This window comes from Haliaeetus albicilla, chromosome 14, assembly GCF_947461875.1.
Source record: "Haliaeetus albicilla chromosome 14, bHalAlb1.1, whole genome shotgun sequence".
NCBI lineage: Eukaryota > Metazoa > Chordata > Aves > Accipitriformes > Accipitridae > Haliaeetus > Haliaeetus albicilla.
Window position 1 is genome coordinate 35,977,581 of NC_091496.1, and position 27,787 is coordinate 36,005,367.

The window sequence follows — 27,787 nt, forward strand, 5'->3', positions numbered from 1 at the left end:
TAGGAGGTTTCAGAGCAGCTGTTAGATATGCCAGAATGCTTAGTTCTCTAATACATTAATTCATTATTCTACTTCCTGGTTTCACATAAAAATAAATGAAAATCAAAGCAACCTCTCTCTCTACAGTCTCATTCCAATACACACATACTGTTATCAGCCTTTCCCACAACAGCAGCATTATCCCTGGCAATGACAACTTGCTTCCCCCCCCCCCCATCTTTATTTTCAATGGTCAATTCTGAAAACTGATGCAGTTTTTGCTTCCATTGTTTTAAAATCTTATGTGGGACTTTCTGTCCAGAAATCTGTCTTTTCCTAAGGATCATTCCGCCAATGATGCTGGCTTGTTCTGTTTGTAGTTGCTGTTCTCTCTCATACCTCTCTTCTCCCTGCTGTGAGTCTCACTTGACTGACTATCACTATATTTCATATACATGCGGACTAATCAAAGAAAAGGTCTCCTAAACTAAACTGACTCCCTAGTATGAGAATGATTTGCTGTAATTACAGGCAGCATTCAACACATGCACAAACATATTAGCTTTCTCTTCCTTTTCCAGAATCAACCTTCTAGAGATATTTGTCCTACTTTAAGTTGCTGCTAAGTACAAACGAGATATATTTCTAGTCCCGTTCTTGCCACAAATTAAGACTACAGAGGAAAACAATTTGATACCAAATAGCCACATTATGATGGAATTGACCTACAAAGCTGAACTAAATGATATTATGCCAACACCAAAAGCCTGTCATTCATAGTTTAACTGTAATGCAGTTTGAACAGTCAGTTCCCACAAAAGGGTAGTGCTATGGATGAAGCTCAAGCCAGAGGAAAGGAAAATCAGCTCAGACAACAGCATATTTAATAAATGCCATATTCACTATGGTCTAGGTTCAGTTTTTTCAGCAAATCTTTTTCTGTCTTATCCAAATTACATTGGACCATGTGACAGGACTCCAATGGAGCCAAAGCTTTGAGATGAGTTTCCTATGTATTATTACTAAAGTAAGCACACCTAGGTCCCCCATCAAATCTGAATCTCAAAAGGTGCATTTTACTTCAACTCAAATTAGAAAAATTTAACATTTTAAATAGAAAAACTCTGATCTGCTGAGTGAGAAAAAATAACTAAATCCCCTAGGCCTGTGTACTTCATAGATAAGCTTTGTCCTCAGCCCAGGAACTTGCAATGGCTTTCTACAATACATTCCCCATTCTACAATACATTGCCCCATCCCTGGAAACATTCAAGGTCAGGCTGGATGGGGCTCTGAGCAACCTGATCTGGTCATTGCAGGGGAGTTGGACTAGATGACTTTTAAAGCTCCCTTCCAACCCAAACTATTCTATGATTGTCCTGTGGTCTATGGGGAAAAAAACCTACTCTCCACCACGGTTTTGGCTGTCCTTCAGCCTATCTCACTTCTCAGTAACCTCCCAGGCTGGCTCCCACCGCAGCATCCTGCAGAGCGTGCCTTTCTCTGTGCCAGCTCCCTCTGCTCGCCTCCATATCCAGCTGCTCAGAAAAGGGCTCTCATCTTCTGCCCTGAGAGGACTCCACCTGACAAAGGAAAAAGGCAGCCTTCCCCTCTTCTCCTAAATCACAGCCTTTTAAAGGAATATATTCAACAATTAGATACAGCACATGGTGAATGAACAAGTTTAAACACAGGCTGTCACAAACCAGGTAAACATTATCCCCTGGCAAAAGACCTGGAGGACACATCTGTTCGCCATACTGGAGGATTAGAGTTGAAGCTTTTATAGCAATACTCAGGGCGAGTCAAGATTAATTCAGAACTGCCAACTCACTCAGGCCTCAGTAACATAAGGGCATAAAAATTGCCAAACTAGGTCAGTCCTGCTTCCAGTAGTAGTCTGCTAATAGATGCTTTGGGAAAGATTGTAATGGGAAGAGTAGAAATAGTGTGATCCAAGCATAGCCTCACAGCTTCCAGCAATGAGTGCTTAGGGATTTCATGAGCTGGACTTTGCATCTGGCCATCACATTTAATATCCACCAAGGGAATTGCCTTTCATGTGCTTTTCTAATCTGTCTTTGAATCCATTTTTACCTACTCCTGGCCTCCCCAGCTTCTTGTGACAGCAAATGCAATAATTTTATTATGAATTATGTGAAAGAGGAGTCTATCTTCACCAGGCCCAACTGTTTGCTCCTTGCTTCTTGTATATGATCAGCCCCTATTCACCTTCTCCAAACCATTCATGGTTTTATAATCCTCCACAACATACATTCTCCAAGGTGGAGTTGTCCTATATTTTCTCCTTATTTAGAAGCTTTTTTGTGGTTCTTCTTAAGGGATGTTAGATAGCAGTTGCTATCTCCAGCAGCTCCGGTCCAGGACTCCTCCTGCCTGATCCCTGGATCCCAGCGTGGTACACCTGGGGGGCCAGGGATTCTGCCCAGGTTTGCAGGTTCAACCAGTAGCGAATGTGAGCACATACCCCCACACACACACTCACACCCCACCGACACACTAGTGAGGGCACACACAGAGCACTCTCTGGAGTCACATACAGACACACGCAGATTCGCAGGTCCCCTAAATAGCAGCACAGACCCCCCCGCCTGCCTGATCCCCCTGCCTAGACCCCGGCCCCAATGCTCGCTGGCTGCTCCAGCCTGAGGTTTGCTGGCAAATGACACACGCACACACACGCGCGCGGTTTGGGGAAGATGCAGACGCTGGTTCCCCCAGCAGCCGGCATCAAGCTGTGACCACGGTCCCGCGCCAGCTGCCAGCGCTGAGCCCCTCGCTCACGCTGGTCACCCCCAGTAGCTGGTTTTTTGGAACACGCACGCTTCCAGCCCAGCGGCTGGGAGAGCGAGTGAGATGACACAGAGAGAGAGTTAAGAAAGGATTTAGCAAGGCGGCAGGACAGGCTGCAGCGATCTGCAGATTCATGGGGACGAACGTACTGACTAGCCCTGTTTTACACACCCCTTTCTGTCTGCTCCCCCTTGGTTCTTCCCCAGTCCCCTTCCCTGCTCGCTCCCCATCAGTCTGTACAGTCTCACCAACACCTCTCCCCCCACCAAACGCCCTGGACGCTCTCGGTTTGCATCCTTATGGGATGCAAAGTGCCCGTTTGCCTGCAGCTTCTGCACAGCCCATCAATTGATGTGTCTGAGGAGGCTTGTTCTTCTCTGCCTCCCTTATTTTCACCTGTCAGGTTTGTGTCTCTGGATATTCTTTTTACAACGTCTTCCTTTTCTTATTATCCCCTTTTGTATTGAAAAGGTCCTTGAAGAGATGCCCTCGAGGGAATAGATACTCTCTCCTTCCACATACCCTTACATTTCTTAGCCTATTCTTCCCCAAATTTGCATTTCTTCTAGAGCTAGTATGCCAAGTTTGAGCTTCCCGTAAACTGTTATAAAACACTGACGTAAAAGTGTTTTCTACTTGAATCTTACTCTATAATTCTTGAAACTCCATTTGATTTTTAATTGTCATGAAGCTCATTCCTTATGTCTTTGGAGAACTTAATGCCTCAACCTTCAGATATTTACATTATGACTATGACATTTTATACGGTTGTGTATCATAATGTTGCACCATGTACGAAATATTATTTCATGTATTACAAAGTATTGTGCTTTTTTGCAATTATAATTGCAAAATATAGAAATAATAACTATATTTTTATATAACAGCTAAAAAAGTTGGGTCCAAAGAGTAATTTTAAATAAGTTTGCTTTACAAAAATGAAGGGAGTTTTGGTAATATTTTCACAGAAACTATTTATTATGTGACCCAGGTCATAAAAAAGCAAAATGAAACCATTTATGTATTATTTTTGCATTTTAAATGGCATTGTTTGGGGGATCCATATCTGACTGCCAAAATTTGGCAACATAATTACATTTCTAATTACACTATTTCTATCAATCACTGTATGTTCTAATTTGACTACTTGTGGGTAGAGGTCTTGGCTAACCTTTCTGTGACTTGAGAACAACCATCTGTTATTGATGAATGAGATACTGAGGAATTTCAGTCACGTGGGCTTTTAACGTATCTAAATTTTCAGGAGACTGGCAGAGCAGAGACTGTGCTGCAGTACTAAGATTTAGTTACTTTCCACATTTTCAACAGTAAAATACCAAGATAACTATTTAAACAGCATGGCGGCAAACAACTAGACTAAGAAAAGGATCAGTAACTAATGGTGGTTTTTCTCATGTGTGAGAGAATTAGGAAACAAAGGCATTATGAGATAAATTCAGGGCAGTCAGAACCTTACATTCATGTGCTTATTTCTACATTATTATCAATGTTATCATTTATTATCACTGCTATCATCCTTTCTAGAGAAGGATGATATTAGGTCAAGGATTTTACAAAGATCAAAAGAGGTCCTCCCTAAAAGATCTTCTAGTTCCTGCAGAACACAATGGCTTAGAGAGTGGCGGGTGTGGGAAAGAGTAAAAGCAGAGGGGGCAAAGTGTTGATTTGCAAACATCACAAATGTTTTCTGCATTGATTTCTTGAGCACGTTAGGGCCATATCGTGTCTCACACTTTCTGTGATGAATGCAGTTGTTCCCACTTATGTTATCCTACCACACACTGATATTCCACATTTGGTGGCAAGGCATGACAAGTTTTTACTCAGCATCTGTTTCTCGTAGAGAAGCTGTGGTGCTGTGCTGCATTTAGGAAACCTTTCCTAGCGGGGCTACTAATCTAAGAAAAGCCTTGCTAAAAGACACGTTACCCATCAGCAGCTTTTTTTGCCTGAGAAATGACCAGCGTAGGCTGGTCCCTGTGCAAGTAGGGATTTCCCACAATGGAGTTCAGAGATCTAGATGATCAAAAAAACAGAGAAAGGGAGAGGGAAACATTCCGGGGGGGGAGCGGGGAAAGAGAGGGAAACATCCCTGCTTTTTCTTGAGCAGAAGCAGGGAAAAAGAGACCAGCAGAGAAGGCTGTCCAAGGCAATTCTAGCTTAATGCAATCTGGAAAGCAAAGAATAGCACTTCAGCAGTCTCATCATCTGTCATCGGTATAAACATAGTCACATTTTTTTGGAAGCAGTATAAAATACTACCCACTTTTAAAAAGCAAGATTTGCAAGCATAAATTACTTGGCCGGTTTGCACAGAATACTTTGCTATAGTGCTACTTTAACATAAAAAGTATAGTGAAAATGGTAAATTATTCCAAAGCCAAAATGACTAGAAGGCATAACAAACTTACATGGATAATAATGAAGTATTTTCTAATTAAAGTTATCATATTTTCATTAAACTTTATGTGAAGATTATAATTCATAGAATCATAGAATACCTGGTTGGAAGGTACCACATGGATCATTTGGTCCAACCATTCTTGGCAAAAGCACGGTCTAGACAAGATGGCCCAGCGCCCTGTCCAGCTGAATCTTAAAAGTGTCCAATATTGGGGAGATTATTGCAATGGCTGATTGTTCTCATTGTGTAAAATTTTCCTCTTGTGTCCACTCAGAATCCCCCCAGGAGTAACTTGTACCCATTACCCCTCATCTTTTCCATGTGGCTCCTTGTAAAAAGGGAGTCTCCACCTTCTCTGTAGCCACCCTTTAAATACTGGAACATGGTGATAAGGTCCCCCCTAAGCCTTCTTTTCTCAAGGCTGAACAAACCCAGTTCTCTCAGCCCTTCCCATGTGGCAGGCTTCCCAGTCCTTTGATCATCTTTGTGGCCCTTCTCTGGACCCTCTCCAGCCTGTCCACATCTTTTTTGCATGGCAGAGAGCAAAACTGAACATGGTATTCCAGGTGTGGCCTGACAAGTGCAACTTCTGTATCTCTGCTGGTGATGCCCTTGTTGATGCAACCCAGCATCCTCTTGGCTTTCTTTGCCGCAGCAGCACGCTGTTCACTCATACTGAGCTTGTTGTCCACCAGGACCCCCAGGTCCCTTTCCACAGAGCTGCTCCCCAGCCAGGTAGATCCCAGCCTGTGCTGCACTCCTGGATTATGTTTTCCCAGGTGCGAGACCTTACACTTGTCCTTGTTGAACTTCATAAGGTTCTTGTTAGCCCACTCTTACAGCCTATCCAGGTCTTCCTGCAGGGTCGCTCTCCCTTCCAAAGTGTCCACTTCCCCACTCAGTTTGGTATCATCAGCAAACTTCATCAGGATACACTCGATCCCATCATCCAGATCACTTATGAAGGCATTAAACAGCATTGGGCCCAATATCGATCCCCGAGGGACCCCACTGGTGACAGGCTGCCAATTTGAACAGGAGCTATTTATCACCACCCTCAGGGTGCTGCCTGTCAGCCAGCCCACCACCTACCGCACGGACCGCTCATCTAGGCCACAACGCAGCAGTTTCTCTAGGAGAAGGCTGTGGGAAACTGTATTGAAAACCTTGGAGAAATCCAGGTAGACGATGTCCACCGCTCACCCCACATCAACCAAGCACTTTACTTTGTCATAGAAGGGGATCAGGTTTTCAAGCATGCTTTGCCCTTGGTGAATCCATGCTGGCTTTTCCCAGTCATGTGCTTCATCTGACTTGTGATAGCCCCCGGGAGGATTCATTCCATAACTGAACATAATTCAGTGTTAGGTAACATATAATTACCAGGCCATTATGAATGTAAGTGAAAAATCAGCAATCTGGAAAAAACTGGTATTAAGATTGACTTTAAGTTTTGTTTCCTTCTAGAAGAGTGTCTTATTTGAGGTCCGCTTCGCTGGTATCAACACTTACACAGGTGCACGCCTATAAAGTTGTAATATTTGTTTTCTTCTTAGTAAACTCAAAGAAAAGAGCAAGAATGAAAAAAAACCTTAGTAATGTATCATAAAAAATTACTTGCCATTAATAATTAGTGGTTTCCATTACAAACAAAACTGTAGTTTATCTCTATTCTGTTAACACTAACAGTTACAGAATTTTATTCTTCTTTGTAATTTAGTCAAGTTACTCTATTTGTACTACTAGAACGGTACAGGAGAGTGACAGCACAGTATTTTTCCATTACATTTTTGAAGACAGCAATGTGTAATATGGACTGTTCACTTACACAGACTGACAAAGCTTAAGCTTCATTCAAACAAGAATGTTGTTTAGCACGTAAGTGCAGCAAAAAGCATAAATGTGTCTGATGTGGATTAAAGTAGCAAAAATCTACTACTTGATTTTGTAATTAAATGATAAAATAAAACGTTGACATGCACAGAGGAATGTACTCAAACAAATGATAGGCATATACCAAACAATCATTCCATTACTGTTCTTTGGAAAACTGCTTTAATAGTTTATTTGTATGTCAGTCATTGGAAACCAACAGACTGCTATAGACAGGCAGCAGAGGGAGTCCAGGTTTACTCAAAAGAGATGCAGTACTCGGAGTTTCACAAGGGAGGGGGAACATGAAAAGGCAGTTTCTAAACCAGTTCCATTTTTTAAAAGTGTTGCAGCAAACAGACTTGAAAGATGCACACTCACAATCTTGCAGAATCTTAGTCCCTGTGCAGAAAGATCTCCTACATGGCTGTAATGCTGAAGCCGTAATGCCACACACACTACTCCTCCCAGGGAGCACGTGGTGGACGTGGCTGAGAGGTTGCCACAGCAGAAGTCCTCCTGTCCTGGCCCACCCCACCTTCCCTGCGTAAGCCCCCTTCCCACGGTGGTGACTGTTCCACTGCCCCAGCTCAAGGTCTTCCAGGTTGGACCCTAGCTCTTGATAAACAGTCACATCTTTCACAGCACCACTTCGGAAAAAGAGGTTCCCAGTCTCTAACATGTTTCTGTCTTTGATCCTGGCTTACTGCAAAACATACTTAGTAATTTTAAAAAACACAGTACACATAGTAAGATCAGAGCAAGTTAGCCTCCACCATGTTAAACATGCCATTTTTCACCAAACGTGGGTCCGTTGAACATAGAGGCTTTCCCTCATCTATTTTGAGTTTGATGACTTTTCTGGCAAGACTGTTGTGTGGCAACTTGGAAAGCCCTCTGCTGATCTGACACCATTTTAGCTTTTTGAGTAGCTGTGTGGCTTTGTCTCCACCAGAGGATAGAAAAGTTCTTTTCAGTCCTACATCACTCCCTTCATTATCTCCTTGGGTAAGCCTGCTTGCAGTTTTGACCAGCTCAGGGTAGGCACTTCAAGTCACACTCCAAGTCACACTTCAAACAGGCCACTGAAGTTTGTCTGAAGCTAAGCTGGTCCTTATCTCTGTATCATTGTGGTTACTTCTTCAGTGAAAGAAGTAGGGAGAGCAAGTTATAGGCATAATTCCTCCAGCATTTCAGAACAGCGCAAAGTTTCCTTTAAGAACCCATAGCCGCATGAGTTGCTACGCCATCCTCCTGTAGGAAGCAGCAGCATGTGGCTTTTACCTGACACCTGCATAATCTGAATTTCCCTTTTCCATTTTTCTTCTTCAGTTTTAAAAAATGAGGGGAAAAGGGGAGTGAAACAAAGTTTCTTTCAAACTCAAGAGGGAATATTGGCCATCCAGTCTATTTGGGTAGTTTTGCCTTCTTCATACAAGCAATCTGAGGAGCCACAGACTAAGGCTCCTCCTAAAATACAGTCTTCTAAAAGCAGGAAAAAGTAAGAAAGTGTCTCTGAAAAAAAGGACAATTTCTGCAGAATTAATCCCAGAAAAGAAACCGTCAGAAATTACATTACCTGAACTGTGGTGAAAAAGACTTATCCATTTGGGTATAAAAGCTGGTGACATTAATGAAACACGAAAGAAAGCAGTTAATACATGCACAGTTTATCAAGCAACATAATAAGGTGGCTTCTCTCCCCAGCTGTTATCCAGCGATTATCAGTTTTCAAAAACATGAGTCCAAATTCTGCAAGGGATGAGGCTCTTTCTCAGTGCTCTGAAGTAGGAAGAAAGTTTCCTTCCTACCCTGTCACTGAAATCAGGCCTCTGCACTGCAAAGTGACAAGACATGAGTGTTGCTGAAGGATGAAGGACAAAGTACTCGGTCATTTAGCACAGGGAGGAACACAACAGGCTGGTTCACGTTCATTTCCAAAGGCATAGGCACTGGCACGACTGTGCTGAGGTCGGTGGAGGTGTATTTTTCAGAAAAGATGCTGGCAGTGACTGAGTCAGATTGACTTTGTCAGCATCGGCTCAAGTGCTGCATTTATCGTCTCCCACCAGCTTTGCTCACCAGCAGGCACTTATTAAGCACACAACTTGAATTCAACACAGACCACAGACTGCAACAGACACACCTCAGTGGAAAACATCCAGTGAATTTCAGTTTTATGAATTAATAATATTCCATCAAAACCCAACCTGAGCACAAGGCAGAACATCATCGGCTCCCAGTCTGAAAATTCTGAGGCCATGTAAAAGAGGAAAAGGAAAAGGACTTTTTTAATCCCTTTTCTTTTCCTTTTTTTTGTAAAATACAGCTCCATAGGTGTCAAATAGGAGAGTTCAGTGACACAACATGCCTTCCTCAACTCTATTTAATCCAGTCAAGTTGACCAAAACAATACGAAGATTAATCTTCATTCTCACCCTTAATAACAAAGTTTGCTAATTCCCTTTCAGTGGGGAACTTGTGCTATTTCAAAACACATCCTACTGCTGTGTCTCATTCTTTCCTACAATATCAATTTTGATGAACTTTGAAATCATGTAGCAAAGGTACCTGCTTTTCTTTTTTTTATTGATTTGTCAATTCTTCAAAGAATATATGGTACTCCTACATCTGAGGAGGCGACTTTCAAGGAAAATTGCTTTAAAAGGATAAATAAAACTCTGTTGCATCAAAAATCATTAAATCCAGCATCTTTGCAGTTCATTACAAAGAAAAATATCTCCTGGGATGGCTTTCTTGCTTCTGGATATGGTGTAACAGTCAGTATGTTTGCCAGTGTACAACATACCTCTCTTCCAAGAATTTCTCAATTGGTTTTTTGCACCCACTTGTCAGAAGCACCTTCTCCAGAGATATTTAATTTGAAATAATGGAGGACAGCAAGTGATTTACTTGGTTTGGATGGCTCAGAGTGGTCATTACCATTGCAGCTGTATGTTCCAGGATTTCATCTGCTCAGATGAAAAATAGTATTAGACTAATTGCATATGAAGAAGAGGCAATATTTTTCTTCCCTATTTACCTCCACCCCATCCCCCACCCCCCCAAAAAATAAAGCAGTGTGGGTTTGCTTCTTATTCTGTGGGGCTGATTTCACTAAAAAGTCCATATCTCTATTTTGTCATAACTTTGCCCCATTTAGTCTGGATGTGGATACTAAGAGAGAATTTCCTCTACTCTAGTCTACCCTAGATACTAAGGCAGAATTCACAGAGGACATGCGGAAAGAGTATGAAGTGTAGGATGTAGGGACAAATTTTATGCTGTAATCTAACATGTGGTCTAATAGCTGGGAGTACCAATCCCAAGGGAGGAAACACAGAAAACTGAATTATTAATAAAGAACAATTAAATAACATATTAACTGTTTGTTTTACCTACATATATACAAAGAAAGAGCGATCATAATTCTGTCTTCTACTGATGAATCTGTGACAGCTCAGAGCTCAGGACTACACCCATGTCTAGAAATTGGACACAACCACACCCTGCCCCTGGGAGATGCCTCTTTCCTTAACCCAGTTCAGACTTGAGACTCCAAAATCCACTCCTTGCACACAACTAATTCTTCTGTCCCCTGGCCAGCACGACATGAGCCCATGCCTTCTCTCGCCCTTGTCCAGCGAGGAGGATGCCAAGCTGACTGTCCTGGTGCAAGCACGGTCGTTCCCTGTCTCACCCTTTAAGAACAAGATCCAAGGACCATCAGGGGGATGTGCACACTCAGAAAAGAGCTATCACACCCAGACATACAAAGGGATAGGACCAAGTGAGCAGGAGTGGCACTCTGCAACATCTGCCACCACTATTAAGCGCTCGCAAGTACTGGATCAGTGGTCATAGAGCAAGTGCCTTCCTGGCTCAAAACCCTCTCTTCTCTGTAACACATTGGTCCAGCTCCCTTATTCCTCATTTTCACAGTCTTTCTCCATCCCAGTCAAGGTTTTAAACATATCAGTCTCTGCAGAACAAGAGTTAAATCTTCAGCTTACCACTCAGGCTCAGCTATCTCCCAATGGCACAATAAAATTAAAGCCAAATTGACCAAGAGACACCATCCTGTTTCAGGTCAGAAAAAGCCAAATGCTTTTATTTCACAGTGTCAGTATGTTGTGCTAGAATGCACTGTTTTGATTTTAAGCCAGTAAATCAACTAGTTAACAGCATTCCAAATCATGGGGTTCCTCTATTTTTTTTTATTTGCTATTTCCAAGCTCCAAGTAATATGGTGTTATTAACAAACTAACAATTCCATTATTTTTCCAGAAGACAATATATTAAAAAAATAAACACTTTATTAATGAGGTAGGCATGTATCAATTATACAAATATTTAAATAGTTACAGCAATTTAGAGTATCAGGAACTGAGGGCCATTGAGTACTCAAAATGACACCATTTTGAGAGATCAGAGAGCAAATTCCTGGAGCTTTATGAAGACAAGATCTTTAAGATCTGTTTCTCAGGTTGGGTTATCTAAATTTTGGAGGACTCCAAGTTATTACCCTGTAGAAGATTAGATCTATTGAGCCAGTTAAATTTTAATTAGGGAAACCAAATTAAAATGAGAAATCTGGATTCTCAGTATAATTGTAATCAGCCGTGCTCAAGAAAGATACATTCAAACCAGAACTGTTGCAGAGCATGGTCACTAGGATGACAAGGGAAAAAGAGATTTGTTTAGCCTAGCCTAACAGAGACTATAATGATATGCATTAGCAGAACAGAGGGATAACAAATGAGTATAAAGTGAGTGTGACTAAATTTAGGGTGGAAAGAAAAAAAAAAAAGCCTATCACAAAGTAGAGTGCTACAGCAGAAAACTGTACAGTTAATTAAATCTATCACATGGTAGACTGCAATAGCAGGAACTTTTGAATTAATTTGCCTGCATCCAGAGTCAATTCCTTTTCTTATTTTTACTGAAGGTGATATCCACCTGGCACTCAAGAGGAATGCCTAAACCTGCAAATCTTCACCAACTGGATTATGTGGATGAAGAGCTTTTAGGTCTTACATATTCAGAATTTTTCTGTGTTCAAAGGACTAGGAAATACATTCAACATAATTGTTTGTGAGGAGATGTTGTATCATTCCTGAATTGTCCTTGGAAGGTTTTGTTTAGGTAGATGAGTTCATACAATCCTGAGATTGAGATAAATTCCTTGGACAAAAGAAGCAGTCATGGGGAGTCATGTAAAAACCATAGAAGGAAATAATTTAGTTAAGCCTAATTTAGTTTCTGCTTCAAAACTCTTATGTCTGAGCTTGCTTTATGACTCCTCTGCTACTTAAATGTATGGCGTGTTACTATAAATATGACAGCATTTCAAAAAACATTCATTTATGGCTGACTGCTTTAGTGGCTTAGTGAAAGTCAAGTGGATTATTTTTGCAATATGTTCCCCCTTATTAAGCCTTCTGTCCCAGCCTGACAAGAACCAAGAGTGTCCCAGAAGAGCGCACTCTAAAGTGTAGTTTGGGGAAACCACTAATGATGCTGTGCTTGCTTTTATTAGCCATCTTCACTAGCTAACAACATTGGCAAGGAACTTGGTTTTTGTTCTTGGCTGCAATTCTGTGACAAGTGTTTCCAATCTAGGGCATTAATTTTTGACCTGTTAAACCAGAAGGATTCCCCTGACGGCAAAAGGGGAAAATCAGCTTGACATCTATGAAGCTTCATTTAGTTCTGTCCTAAATGTTGTCCAGACAGAAGTTAGAAAGGTCAAGAGAAATCCAGGAAGCAGAGAAGTGTATTCTTTCCTCAGTTAAAATCTGTATGGTGAGTTCAACAGGCAGCAGTAAACCTTCCTCTGCACTCTGTTTTTTATCAAGGGTTGCCAGTGAGCCTAGTTTTAGAGGTAGTCTGGGGTTAACTGGTTGCTTTCGAGGAGTGAATGTACCACCTGTGGCCCTCTGCTTTAGGCTTCAGGGCATTACGGATGAAGATGGTGGTAACACTGAGGTTTGCTAGATGCTTTTTAATCACCCTTGCACATACAGATACCACGGAGCTTGCTAAAGTACCACAGCCCCGCGTGCAGGTTGACCTACAAGAGTTATGCCAGTTTAGCTTCTCCCATAACAACTTCTCTGCTTCTGTCAACTTCCTTGGAAAGTTGGTGGCAGAAATTTTGAAATCACACAATAAATTGTTAGAACCGAAAGCAAAACTGGCACAGTCTCCAGCTGGACTAATATCCCCAAAGAATTGATCCATCACCCAGACAGTGAAGAAACATCAGAAACCAGTCTCCAAGAGAGACTCCTGTTAGCCAGATGCCCTTCCCAAGACTTTGGGACTGTTATCTCTTTGTCTCTTTCCAGCTGTGTAATGTTTTCCTGTTTTAGAGTCTCCCTCTCAGTTTGATGCCACTCAGTGTTACGATGAGTTACTGCTTCCTATTAACTCTGTGTTGATTGATATGAGCATTGTATAACCCATCACAGATTACAATGTATTTGTATAAGAATTATGGTAGAAATATAGAAGAAATAGTAAACAGAATAGTAGCCATCTTATTCTTGGATGATATTCATGGCCAAAGGCAAGATGAGAAGTGATAACAAACTCCTCAGTAAATGAGGATTCAGGGTTTCTCATCCTCTCTTTAGTGAATGTTTTAGAAATGCATTTTGCTGCTGCCAAAAACTGCAGCATGAGCTAAAATTTCCAGCTCTATTGCTGCAGAAAGTAGAGAATAAAATAGAAAATATCCTTAAAAATTGCCCATGACATGACACAGAATTTCCATCTCACCCTGGGTCAGCATGTGTAGGTCTGCAGCAAGCAGTCAGACTTTTGGGGGGGGGGGGGTCCATATCCACACATATGGCTGCTAATAACATTCTAACCTCTGACTTCTTAATTATTACCTTCTACTTACATCATTCACCAACTCAGTGTTAAGACACTGTTAACATATTATAAGACATTAATAGATCTTTTATTACCAATTATATTTCAGGATTGCTTTTCATATAAATGCCCTATTGCCAAGTGTATGTCATCTCATTGATTCTACTCCAACGTACCAAACGCAGTAGTTAAAAACGGCTAATAACTCACTCATGTAACGTTATAGATACATTTGGTACCTTTCTCTCCTCTGAGTATAGACATATCAGCTCATTAAACACTAGTGTAAGAACACTAGCTGAGCCCTTCCTTTTAACAAACTACCAGTGTGAAACTAGAGGCTAAGCCCTTCTCTTTTAATGAATCAGTAGTACTGCCTTCGTAATCGGGGGAGGCTAGGAAGAGATGGAAGGAGAGCACACAGTGTTTCAGCCAGCATTTATAGCTACAGAGGTGGTGTTTTTCATGTCTGCTTTCAAGCATTTTTTAAAATGTCTTCTTGTGCCCTTTTCTGGTTGCTTCTTTTGTTAAAAATGTTGATGTTCGTTATCAGAAAGGTTGCTGTACTTGTGTATGTGCCACATTGAACAGAATTACTCCATACAATCATTTAGAAAATGTACAGTACTACAGATATAATGGCAAACTACTATAACTGGTAAACATGCATATACTAAATAATATAACATATAAGTATGTACAACGATATGTCTTACAAGTCAGACGCTAATTTGGAACCATTAGAGGTCAGGGAGACATTTGTTTCTACAGAGAATATGACAGCATTTCTTGTGGTTGCCTTAATGAATAAAATCAGTCATTTTTTGCTCCCAGTCCAACTGCATACTAACTGTAAATTGTTTCACGGCTCTAATGGGTTTCCTCTCCTGAAGCTTTAAAGCGATAAAAGGCTTTACCTTCACCCAGACTTGAGCCTGCAGCATCTGGAAGGTCCTCTACACTTACCATAGGAAACTTAACCCTCCAGCTATTGACATGGAAGTCCTTCCTTTCTGGGTTTATCAGTGATCAGAAGGAAAAACAGGTGCAGCATTAAACACAAAGTGAAATGCCTGTCCCTTAGATATTCCCTGGTGGAACTCTCCACCCGAAACATGGGTCAGGTCACAGGGCCCATCCTCTCTCTGCAAAGGCACACAAGAAAATAGGCACCGCAGAGACAGTTGTTTTACCCCGTCCTCCTGAGGCACAGAGGACTCTCCATGAGCCTGTGCCCTCCCCTGTTCCACTTGCTCATGGTTTCTCTTTTCCTTTTCCCTCCCTTAAATCTGATTTTCTTACTGGCATGTTGGGGTAGAACTGCTTGATCTCACCACAGCTAATTATCCTTGTGTTTACCAGCAGTGTGTCTGCATGACAGTTCACATGGCACCATTGAAAGGTATAAGAAACATTTCAGCAGAAATATATGCTGTAGCAATATAATAGTGCCCATCTGACTCTTGGCTGATTTTCATGGCCAAAGGCAAGATGAGGAGTAATAACTAATTCTACAGTAGATGAGGATTTAAGGTTTCTCATCTTTTCTTTGCTGAATATTTAGATAAAATGCATTTTATAGCTGCCAAAAAAAATATAGCACATGCCACAATTTGCAGTTCCATTACCCAAGATAAATTAATACAGTATGACAAAGTGATTCAACAGACTTGCTCTGTTATTATTACCTGTTTCAAAACTCCCAAATAAAATCAGTCAGCTGCAATGTATGCTGTGTCTCCCAGAGCTCCATTAGTTCTCTTGGTACCTTAAACACGAAGAACTGCTGGAAAGGGAAAGGTTATATTAATACCTCTAAATATCATACCAAATAATTAATTTGTCTAAAACAGAGGTAACAAACTTATTTTAGGACCTTCCCTATACTAGCAATTTGGTAATATTAGTAGTTAATAAGACACACATCTTCAAGGGCTATTAAATTACTTTACAAATGACAGTCCAGGAAATAGCATTATTTGCATTTTAAACTGAGGAAATTGAGGAATAGAAATGCTATTAGACAAAACATAAATGGTGAATCACATGTAAGACATAAAAGAACAGAAATAGTGACACAGATTCATTTAACAGCACTTAACTGGGTCAAGCTAGAAGTATAGTCATACCACATTCCCTTTGTTGAGATAGAGTAGCCCAGTAAATACAATTTTGCCATTATTGACAAAAGGCCACAGGCTTTGTATTGTCTTCCCAGTGCTGGGTCTGAGGACTCGCCAGGGCTTGTCTTGGCATTGCTTAGCCATGACATCAGCTGTCTAGGAGTGAGGTAACTATTGTTAAAATTTGCTTTAGCTTGGTTTTAGTTCATGATAGCAAGTAATTATTCTATGTGGATTGAACAATCTAGGACTCTAGAGCAAAAATTGGAAGGGTGATCTGAGGTCCCACACTGTAAATACCAATGACAGTGGTCAACACGCAGTCACTATACAAGTGCAGCCTCACGAGTAATATGACACCAGTTGTAAAGAAAAAAGCAAAGAGAAAAACTGAATAATCTGGAAACGATTTAAATAAGCAACATGTAAGAAGTCTGTGTGGAGAGAACATAAAAATAAGTCCAAGCAGATGCAAGACTGAGGAAGAAACCCACATGTGATGAACATCACACTCCATCTGACAAAGACCTGGGGAGTCTGATGACTTGTTATAGACCTCCCTTCTCCATTCATCTTCAGAAGTACTGAAGGGTCAACCTCGGCCCCAGAGGGACATTGAAAGGGTGAGCACACCATCAATGAACACAGGGGAGATATTAGGAAGGCTTAGTATAAAAATATTAAGAATACTATTGGTGAAGATTCTCTGTGTTAGTTTGGACTATTAGACTGCTAAAACATTAACTGGGCTAGCAATAAATTCTTAGCTCCATATATATGAAGTTAATGCCTTTTGCTCATAACTCAATTTTGAGCATAGTGAGACGGAGAGCCTGGTCAGATCCTAAGGCTCATGGACTGCCATAAGCTACACAGTCCTCTATTAACCCTGCAATTCCTTTCCCAGAGTGAAGCACTGTAAGTTCTCCAGGAGCTCATACATTCCCTGCCAGCAATAATACCCCTATTTACAGACTCAGCTATGAATTCTTACTCTACATTTAGAGAAAATTACACTGCTTTCAACATATAATAATTATGGTACATCTGAATGCAAACCTCATTTTCTAATATGAATTATCAATAAATAATATCCATTTTCAGAAGGAGGAGCTGAACTCCTGATCAGTGTCAAAGAAAATAATCAGTGAATTGCAAATAACACTTTTCCACGAAAGCGAGTTCATCCTTCCTGATAATGGCTCTTCTGCTTTCAGTCTTAAAATATATGGTATTGTTCCATTCTGCCCACTCTGGAATGGTTGCATTTCAATAACAGGTGAAATAACATTCTTCCTAATACATATGCCAAAAAACCTACCATGTAAATAGAATGTTATTTTTATTATTAGTCCCTTTCCAGACCATTCTTCATAATGCAGAGTTAGCACTTTTCAGCTGACTATCACATTGTAGAATACCCTCTTTCTCTCTTATGTTTGGTATCACAAAATACCATGGCAGATTAATCCTGTTCAGTAGCATGATGCCCCAGCAGGAACACTGAAAAAAAAATCTTTTTCAGTTTTTTTAAAACCATAGTTCCTGCAACAGTAGCTTTCATTTCTTTAGAATTCATGATTTCTCAGTAAGCAAGAGTAAGAGTAGGAAATTATTGACCACCAGCCTAAAGCAGACTTAAATAAACTCAGTATTTGGTAAATAAAGTCCTGGGCAAGGGAATAATGGGGAAAAATATTTTCAGGACTGCAATCAGTGCAAATCCAAACAATATTGAAGTTAAACAATTCCAAAAAGGAAATGTGGTAAGGCTAATTTGGGCTCACAGGAAGCTCTCTGAATATTTTGGAATCAGAAAGGATTGTCCAAAAAGTATAAACAGGGAAAAATTGCTTAGGGTGATTAAGAAAGTAGTAAGAAGCAGAAATGGACAAAACCAGGAGTGGATAAGTGTAAATGTGTAAAATTCAGTAATGGACAATAACCTAGCAAAGGACATTAAAAAAAAAAAAGACAATATATAAATACATTAGAGGGCATGGCAAAGCAAAGGAAAATGTCTTGAGCCTTATGGAGAAGGTGAGCTATTAACAGATGACATAGTGAAGGCAGAAATGTCCCAGGGTTTTTCACTTCCTTTCTCAAAAAAAGGTTAATAGCGATCAGATGCTTCACAAGATTGCTGTTAACAACAAAGGGATGTGAACATAGGCCAAACCAGAATAAGAATATATCAGAGAATATTTAGGTATTCAGGAAAGTTATGTATATTCAAGTCACAAGGCTTGAAAAAATTTATCATAGAGCAAAGCAATCTCTGAATTGTTAGTGATTATCTGCTAGACTTCATGAACAATAGATGAAATCTGAAAGGGACGGAGAAGGAAAAATATTGATCTTACCTTTAAGAAAAGGAAAAATAAACACCTGGAGAATTAAAGATCGGTAAACGTAACTTTGTTATGCAGAATGATACTGAAGCAAATGATTAAATAATCAATTTATAAGCTCCTAAAAACAATGAAGTAACATTAAGCATCCACTATCCATTTCTTGATACAAAACCTTTTCAGTGACTAACCTATTTGCCTTTTCTGGCTGTCTCTCCCTCAGTAAACTGGAAAGAAGCACAAGCCGAGCTGTGTATGAAACTGGGGAATGTTTCTGGCACAGTCACTCTCAGGAGAAAAAGCAGGAGGAAATGGTCTGCCATGACATCACCCCAGCCACTGAAAGAGTTAATGAGAATGATCGGTGTCTGGCATTTTGGTTCTGCCTGAACACAGATGCATAGCAAGAGCAAGATGCAAGAGCCATTTTTACAGCAATTATCATGAGGTTGCATCACACTAGAAGATTGTACTAGGTGGGGACAACGTAAGGCTGCACCACATATAATTCCAGTCAGTGTTTTCATGAACAACATGAATAGTGGAAAAGCTCCTTGTAACTTTTGTGGATAATTGAGCTCGGAGGGGCTGCAAGCACTCTGGAAAGTAGGGTTTGAATTCAAAATAATCTTGATAAATGGGTGAAATGGGCTGAGACCAACATGGCAAAATTCAATAATGCCTGTGAAGTACTACAGGAAACTCAAGTGCACACATGTAACATGGGAAACAAGTGACTAAGTAGCTACACTGCAGACAAGGACCTGGGGTATATAAGGACTGAAAACTGGATACAAGTCAACAGTGTGCTGCTGTTGCAAAGAGGGAATGTATTAGTAGGAGTATGGCATATAAGAAACAGAAGGCAACCATGCTGCTGTACATTAGACATTAGAGTGGCATCCACCAGAGTCCAGTTTTCAGCAGCACACTTTCAGAAAGATGCAAATAAGCCAAAGAAAATACAGAAGACAGCAATAGCAATGATTTAGAAAACACAAACTGTAAAAAGAGGTTGAAAGAATAGAGTATTTTTAGGCTGGAAAGTCAAAAGGGAAGGCAAGATCCCATCCATCATTGCCACTCACTGGTCTGTCACAATCTTCATGGCTCAGCTGACTCCTCCTGAGTATGTCTTTTTTCCTTCTCAGGTTAAAAAAAAAAAAAAAAAAAAAAAGAGAGAATCTAGACTAAATTCTTCCATATTACCAGCAAACCAATAGCTGGGTGAATTAAAACTGAAACAGCCTATTTGTTTGACAAGCCAACTGTCCCATCTTTAGACTTCCCCACCTAAATCCTGATTTCTTTCAGCTTTTCTTAATAAACCTGTGCCTGTAGTATGTAAATTAATCTGCCTTTGAAAAAGCACATCTAGACATTACCGTCTAGATTTAGTTCAGTGCGTGATTTATTAATTGGGACAATTATGAGCATAAATTGATCTGTCATTTTTAAGACCAGATACTTGATAATATGCATAATCCTTAAAATATGCAAGATAAAGATAAAAATACAGCCTGTTATCAGGAAGCCATTCTCAATCAGCTCCAAAATTGTATCTATTGAAATGACACTTCTCTGCTGATTTCTGCTTCTTTGACGCTACCTTGCTCCCATAGTATCATAAACAAATTACGCAGTTTCACAGGAGAAACTTAGCTCATTTGTGGCACTTGAGTACAGTAAAGTTCCTTACAAGACTTGAGGTACATGGTAATAACCCTTATGTCTTATCAACTGGCTCAGTAAGTAAAGAATTTCAGCCGGAAGATCGTACTCCCTTGTTTACATTGGAAGATGAAGCTGGAGGAATGATACCACATTACCTCATCCTGTATGCCACGACCTAGATGCAGCGTTGAACCTATATTTGAGTAGGGAGAACGTCAAAAGGAACCTTCACTTCCTTGTTCAGGTAAGAATCAAATACAAGTTGGAAAATTTTACAGACCAAACACCACTTGACATGGACAACCTACAGAACACTCGGTCAGATAATGGTGTTTCTCTTCAGAGACTTTAGGGTAAGCTTGTATTTCCTCTTCAGTTTTGGTTTTCCATTGCTGGAGAGACCACCTCCAGATTTCACAGCATATGTCCCTTGCAGACAAGTCTTTTTTCTACCTTCCTGACATCTGACTAGGACAGAGTGATGACCCACTAAAACATGTGAACAGGGACTGGAAAGTTACTCAGGAGTTTTAGCAATGAATTTGTTTTTCTAGTACTTTTTGTTTCCTCTTTGGGCTGCAATCTGACATGACAGCACAAGGTCTTAATTATTTGCTCAGGAATCACAGATAGATGGATAGATAAATAGAAAGAGAAAAGTGGTAAGGTAATTGCTTCTCATGGGGGGGTGGGAGTGGTGGTAAAGAAGGTAGAGATTATAAATGCTCCTAAATCAAACTGTTTCTTTTCTCATATCAGAAATTCTCCTATTCATAGTTACCAATGCAGCAAGCTCCACATTTTATGAGAATTTTAAACATATCATCACAATGAAGGAGTGAGAAAGCTCTTGAAACAATTCAGTGTTATCAGCTCCCAAGCTTAAAGCCCAGAGTAAAAGGCAGAATATTTGGAGAAATCAGGCCAGATCCAGCAGCCCAAGGGAGGTGAGGGTGCTGCAGCTCCTCAGCCCAGGGCCAGCCAGTAGTGAGGCTGAGCATGGACCCCCAGCAGGCACACACGGAGCACATGTACACACTGCACACATACAGATACATGCAGCTGGCCACGCAGATAACGTGCACAGCACTCACACAAACACAAGCAACACCAGCGGCCTCATCCTGCTCCCCTCTCTGGCTGAGCAGAATGGGAGACCACTAGTGAGAATGTATATTTATATCTCTATAGATGTATATATACACACATGTAGATATATATACATATGTACACAGAGAGAGAGAGAACGAGAGGGATGTGCAACGTGGACCCCTCCAGCACGTGGGCTGAAACACCCGTTCTGATGAGTAACTTGCCCCTGGATCCTCTGGTCTCCCCAGCTGCTGGCACCTGGGTACAGATGAGTCCCTGAGGCCACCGTCCCACTCCATCTGCTGGAACATACCCCCCTCACACAGACACACAGACAGACACACACCATCTGGCCAGGACTCCCATGGTCCCCAGCAGCCAATCCTGCTGTGGTCTCCCCCCCTGAGCTCCTTTTTGGGGTGTGTGGATGAGGTTTTACCATATAACCTAGCAAGGAGAAGGCAGGCAGTGACTGGGAATCATGTTCAGAGATGGGAAGGAGGTAGTCAATTAGACAGGAGAGAAGCCTGTTCAGGATTATAAAAGAAAGAAGGGAAATCTGCATAAACTTGAGGCGAATTCTGAACTGATGGGAGAGGGTTCTTCGGTAAAAGGAGAAGAAAATAGATGAGGATTTATGGACTTGGTCTGGTTCTGAAAAAAGAGAAAACATGTATCCCACTGGGAACAGTTATGGATTGAGTACACACTACTGCTGTATCACAAAGCTGTCAAAACTGCAAATGCAACAATGTGCAATACGATGGACACGTTATTTTTTTAAGCAAAAGATAGCCAAAACACACAGTGGGCAGAAGCTCAAAGTAGTGTTTGGGAATGTTACTTACCCAAATATTTGATTGGGATTGGCAAAACAACATAAGGAAAAATAAAAATCTCAACCATGACTTAAAAGTAACTGTGGGACTGTGATATTTATACAACACAGGAGGTGCCCTACAGTTCACAACAAAGAAAGCCTGCCAGATGTTTGCCAATTTATGCGTGCCTCATGCCATGGCCCTTCGCAGAATTTTGTATGTAATGGAAGAGAAGCCTGCACATGAGGAAGGCAAAAAAAGGGAAAGAGTAATAGAAATGGATGTTTTGAACAATAGAATAGGGAAAAGGTGTCAAGTCCATTTTGTCAGAAACTTTCTCTATATTAATTTTCCCTGCATAAAGACACAACAACAACCCTTTTTTTCTAATTAGTCTTCTTATGAAAATACCACTGAAACGTTTATTTAAAAAGCTGTGCAGTCTCCATCCTTGGAGATTTTTAAGACTAGTCTGGATGATGCCCTGAGTAACCTGATCTGATCTCAGAGATGACCCTGCTTTGTGTCGGAGGTTACAGTAGAGACCCCCTGAGGTTTCTTCCAGCCTGAATTGTCCTGTGATTCTGTGATCCTAAAAAACTTTGTACATCAGAAAGTTCATTTGCATATCTGAAAGCAGCCAAGGTGGTGGGCAGGTTCTGAAAAGTTTGTAAACGTGTCATATCTACAGATGCCTCTTTCGGCAGACCGTCAGTTACAACTGTGGATAGACGCATGGTATAGAATTTTTGGGGCATGGGTTACCTCAAGAACTTTTGAGTTCAAACCAAAGAGTCCATTGAGCCTGAGCCCAAATTACTTTAGAATGCCATTTTGTGACATCCGTCAGTATAAATCTCATCAAACTAGGACACAAGAGGGTGAGTTTTGGGGAGGAGCCATCCACTTAGAGAAGCTGTCGGCCTCTTTAGCCTGCAGGGATGAGGCAACGGATCTTGGACCTGTACCAATAGCTCCTCTCTTGACAGTTGTCTATGAGCAGACTCTTGAAGTACTTGCTTTTCTAGACTGCCGTAACAATGTTGCTGCAAAGTTCATGTTTGCATTGTTGTTTTCAATTCATTGTGACCTTCTGGGATGGAGTTTTCTGTCAGCTAAACCTACTTTCCACTGTTCAAGCAGCTTGAAGGGTATAACTGATAACTGGCAAGAATTATGCCCATGCCAAGGAGCTTTCCATTGGCAGAGAGATGGTGAAGGCAGAATTGCCACCTCCCACGGCATCCTATTTAGTGTAATGGATAGAAAGGAAAGTTCACAGTAGTGGTGCTGAAACAGTGCATAGAGTCAGCTGATAAAAATAAACTGGAGCTGCTGCTTGGGAACTGTTTAACCAGCAACAGAAAGCAAAAATGAAAAGCTGTAAACATCTCACTGCACCTGAGTAAAGCTCAGATGTAGCTAAAATTCTGCTCTCGCTGTCCCTGTTTAATTTGGTTAGCTCATACCACACTGCTTGTGAATGGTTCGTATTTTTACTCTGAGTTCCTTCACCCCTACCTTAAAATTTTCTGTAAATGTGGAAGAGAATGTAAAAGATACAAAATAATGCAAGAATTGGGAGCAATCAGAACAATTACTGACAAAACGATGTCCCTTCCATAAATATAGCATTATGAGTATTGACAAGAACAACAAGAAAACTTACTGTGTTCAAGATTCTGACTTCCATTCAGGCGAGAAATTGATGCCCTTTAAAAGCAGTCACTCATAACACTGGGGAAAATTCTCACTATGCTGACCATGCAGCAGCTGGTGGGATGCTCAAATGTCATGCTTTCTCTGTGAGGACATGAAACTATTGAAGAGTAAATATGTTAAAAGTAAAATAGAGTTTAGGAGGGGTTTGTGGCGTGGGAGATTTACACTTCCTAAAGTTGTCCTGACAACAATGTTCTTTCCATTTAAATTCTGTCCCTGGCAATTAAGAGCTATGAAGCGGTTGACAAAGCATTTGTTACTGATGAATATACATGAACAAGAAAGGATAAATACACTACCTTACTTGGAAAATCATAGAAAAGCTGTGTATAGACTCTTTCTTGTCTTATTAGTTGCCATCTCAGTAAGATGGTTATAATGGTACAGAACTTTCTTACAATGGTATGGAATGTCTTTATTGTTTGTCTGTCAATGAGTGATTCTTATTTCCCTTCTTCCAAGAAAGTTTCTTATATATTACTACATATTATACATTACTACAATTTGTTTTGCAAAGACAAATACAGAATAGGGAGTTAAAAATATTAGAAGATGCACATACAGACCACTAAATACAGCTGGATGTTGATCATGAGTCTATTTTCTGCACTGGTTTCTGGACTTTGTATATTAAATTCCAATCAGAATCTCCTGTATGTGTTTCAAATCCTGTCAAATTAAACAATTTCACACCTTTCTGGAGGCTAATCTTTAGCTAATCTAAAATTTATATTTGATACAAGTGGATCAAATAAAGTCACATATTTTGTTTGTTGCTCAGATGTGATAATTGTTAATATCTTCAGCTAGTATTTTCCACTAACATATATTAGATTACATCAGTTCACTTCATCTTGTGGACCGAGGAGATTAAACATTGCAGGGGCAAATGAACCCGCTTTGAGCCTCAGTTCTTATGCTTTCATGAAGGGTAAATTGTAATGGTGATGTAACAATAAAAAAAAATCCCCATTTGTTTGCTGAGCATTTTAAGTGAAATCTGCCTTAATGCTTTTGGTTATACAGCTAATTATTAACGGTCCTGGAATCTAAAAAGCTCTGCTCATCCACTAAGGACCTAAGTAACATTTAGTGCTAGAAAAATGGCGTCCACAGGTCACGCTGCATGCTTCTGTCCTACAGTAAAAAGTCATCTTGAAAGTGAAGACTGAAGACTTCATGATCATTCTACCCTTACCCTTTGTGCTAAAGCTGCCAGCAAAAGATGTTAATGATGACGACTTTGAAATACAAACACTCATCCAATAGAAGTGAGTGAAAGAGTGAACAGATTTGCAAGATCCACTGGGGAAAAAAAATCCCCATGAAATGGAAACCACTTTCTGATTCAGAGCCAGACTGCAAGGAATTAGTCTAATTTGCAATGGTTATTAGCTCTATAGTAGGCTTTTCTCTGGCCCAGGAAAGGCTTACTGGAACTACATCCAGCACACAGACAGTGAGCAAAATACTTCTAGCCCGTCCTCATAAATTTGTCTAAAAAGCACAAAGCACTGGGTACTCACATTCAAACTCTGATTCTCACCACTCGCGCAAGAATGCTTTGAGGACCATCCCAGGTTTATTAATAATGTACTGTACAAGTACAAATAATGAACTGTACAAAGAATAGCTACATGATGCACAGTGGGGAAGGACTCGTCTTAGTGCGATAGGGATTTTTTGCTGGCTAAGCACACTCACCAGTTCTGTGTCTCTGCTGTGAAGTCAAAAGCAGGATCCAGTGGAAGAACTTTCTGTAAGTACACTCCAATGATAATCATAGAGAAGCACCTTGCAGAGGGGCTGCACCAGCTCTCAGGCACCAAAGAAGCAGGCACCAAAGAAGCACCTGCATCACCAAGGGTAGCAATTTTTCTTGTGGAGTGGGCTTCACGTACTGCAGTGTACCCCACGGCACTATGACAGCACCTAGAAAGCACTGCAGCAGCCGTACAGACCCAGGGTGAATGCAGGCAAGAAAACTCTGGCACCCCTGTGAATGCTTACGCCTATGGTTCACTTAGTGATTTAGATCAGTCATTGACTGAAAATGCATATATTTTAATGGAAATGAAAATAAAAACCAAAACCTTAAAACCTGCTGTATTGATATGTTAAAAGGTTTTTAAAGGACTGTGTGTTTAATTTATTTTCATTTCTATGGTGAGGAGACTGCTAATCTGTACTTAGTATATTGCATCTGATAAATTTTATGGGTTTGACTGTATAAGGGTTGATTTCTTTGTCAAAGAAGGTATCAATTAAGGGCAAGCCTCTATGCTTTCTACTTCAGGGACGCAGAGTGCTATTTAATTGGCTTGTGTAGATTGCTTGCTGATTTTTGATACTTTAATAAAACCCTTTGGCATTGCTGTGGTTTTCCATTTCCTTACAATTAAGCAGAAAGCAAGTCCTTAATACAAATGCAGAACTTCATTAAACTTACAAATATATGCAATAAAAAAATTCCAGAGCAGTGCAGTCTAACCTGCTGATTGCTAACAAGGTATAAAACTGCTTTTTTTAAATTATCAAACAATGCTTAATCTAGGAAAAAAAAAGGGGGGGGGGGTTAATTAAAACTAAAGCACAGCTTGTAAATAATATTTTAAAACTTCCTGCAGGCAAACTGAATGGCAGAGACGTCTGTTTTCTTCCCTGCACCTGCCTTTTCTCTTTTGCACGGTGTGGAGCCATACCAGAGCTGAACAACTGGGGAGTATTTGCCCTGTTCCTCCTACAGTTACTCGAGCTGTGCACGCCCTAAAATATGTGAATTTAGCCAGTAAATCCCACGTTTGGCTACTTGCTTGCTCCCTACCTGATGGATTACCGATACGATACGGCACTTTCCCCGATTGCTCATATTTTGAAACTTTGTGAGGAGCCCAGAGCTGGGGAAAACCAATCCACCCGCAATAGCTGATGTTTCACGATGTTGTACGGACAGAAAGACCACGGCAAAATCTCAGCCGGAGGTGGAAATTAACTGCATTTTGTTGCGCCTTTCAGTATGGGTCCATCTGGGCCGTTCGGGTTAGGCCATTTTCGGGGCCCCGGCGGATTAAGCGGAGAGGCCCGCCTCTGCGCCGTCACGGTGGAGGCCTGCCGCCCCACCGCGCGGTCGGAGGACGGGACAACCGCCTGCCCCTTCTAGAGCTTGTCAACGCTCCGTGGGCCTGCAGGCGTGGGACGGCCAGGGAACCGGGAGAGTGGGGCCTTGCTGGGCCCCACCATTTAAATGTAAATCCTGATCAGCCAGAGAGGAGGAAGGGATTGAGCGGTCTGTTTGCCTGTGGCCATGGGCACATTTTGTGTGCGTTAAAGAGATCGGTCTCTCGCCTGTGTTGATCGGCGTTGTGCTGAGTGTATATTTGTGTCTTCAAAGTACGTGCCCAGCCTTGCTACAGCCTGGGCCTGGAATCGGGACCAGCAGCAGCCATGTCTGGCAGACTGGGAGGAGAAGCCCTCTGTGTCTTATAGTCCTCAGGATCTAGCTTCCCCTAACATTACTAGAAGCTCAGCTTCAAAATACAAGTTCTTCTGGAGGCCAGTTTTTCATAATATGCCAATGGGACATGCGATAAGGAGAAACCTGGCACTGTCGGGAATCACTTCAGCATAGAATCATAGAATCATTTAGGTTGGAAAAGACCTTCAAGATCATCGAGTCCAACCATCAACCATGCCCACTAAACCATGTCCTGAAGTACCCTGTCTACGCGCTTTTTGAATACCTCCAGGGACGGTGACTTAACCACTTCCCTGGGCAGCCTGTTCCAATGTCTGACAACCCTCTCAGTAAAAAAATTTTTCCTAATATCTAACCTAAATCTCCCTTGCCTCAACTTGAGGCCATTTCCTCTCGTCCTCTCTCCAGCCACCTGACAGAAGAGACCAGCACCCACCTCGCTACAACCCCCCTTCTGCAAGCCACCCTAAGAGGAGTTCCCAATCCACAGGCAAGCCATCTTGTACCAGCTAGTCTGTGCGTGGCCAGAAGTGTTCTTCGCTGACGGCGAGGCTGCT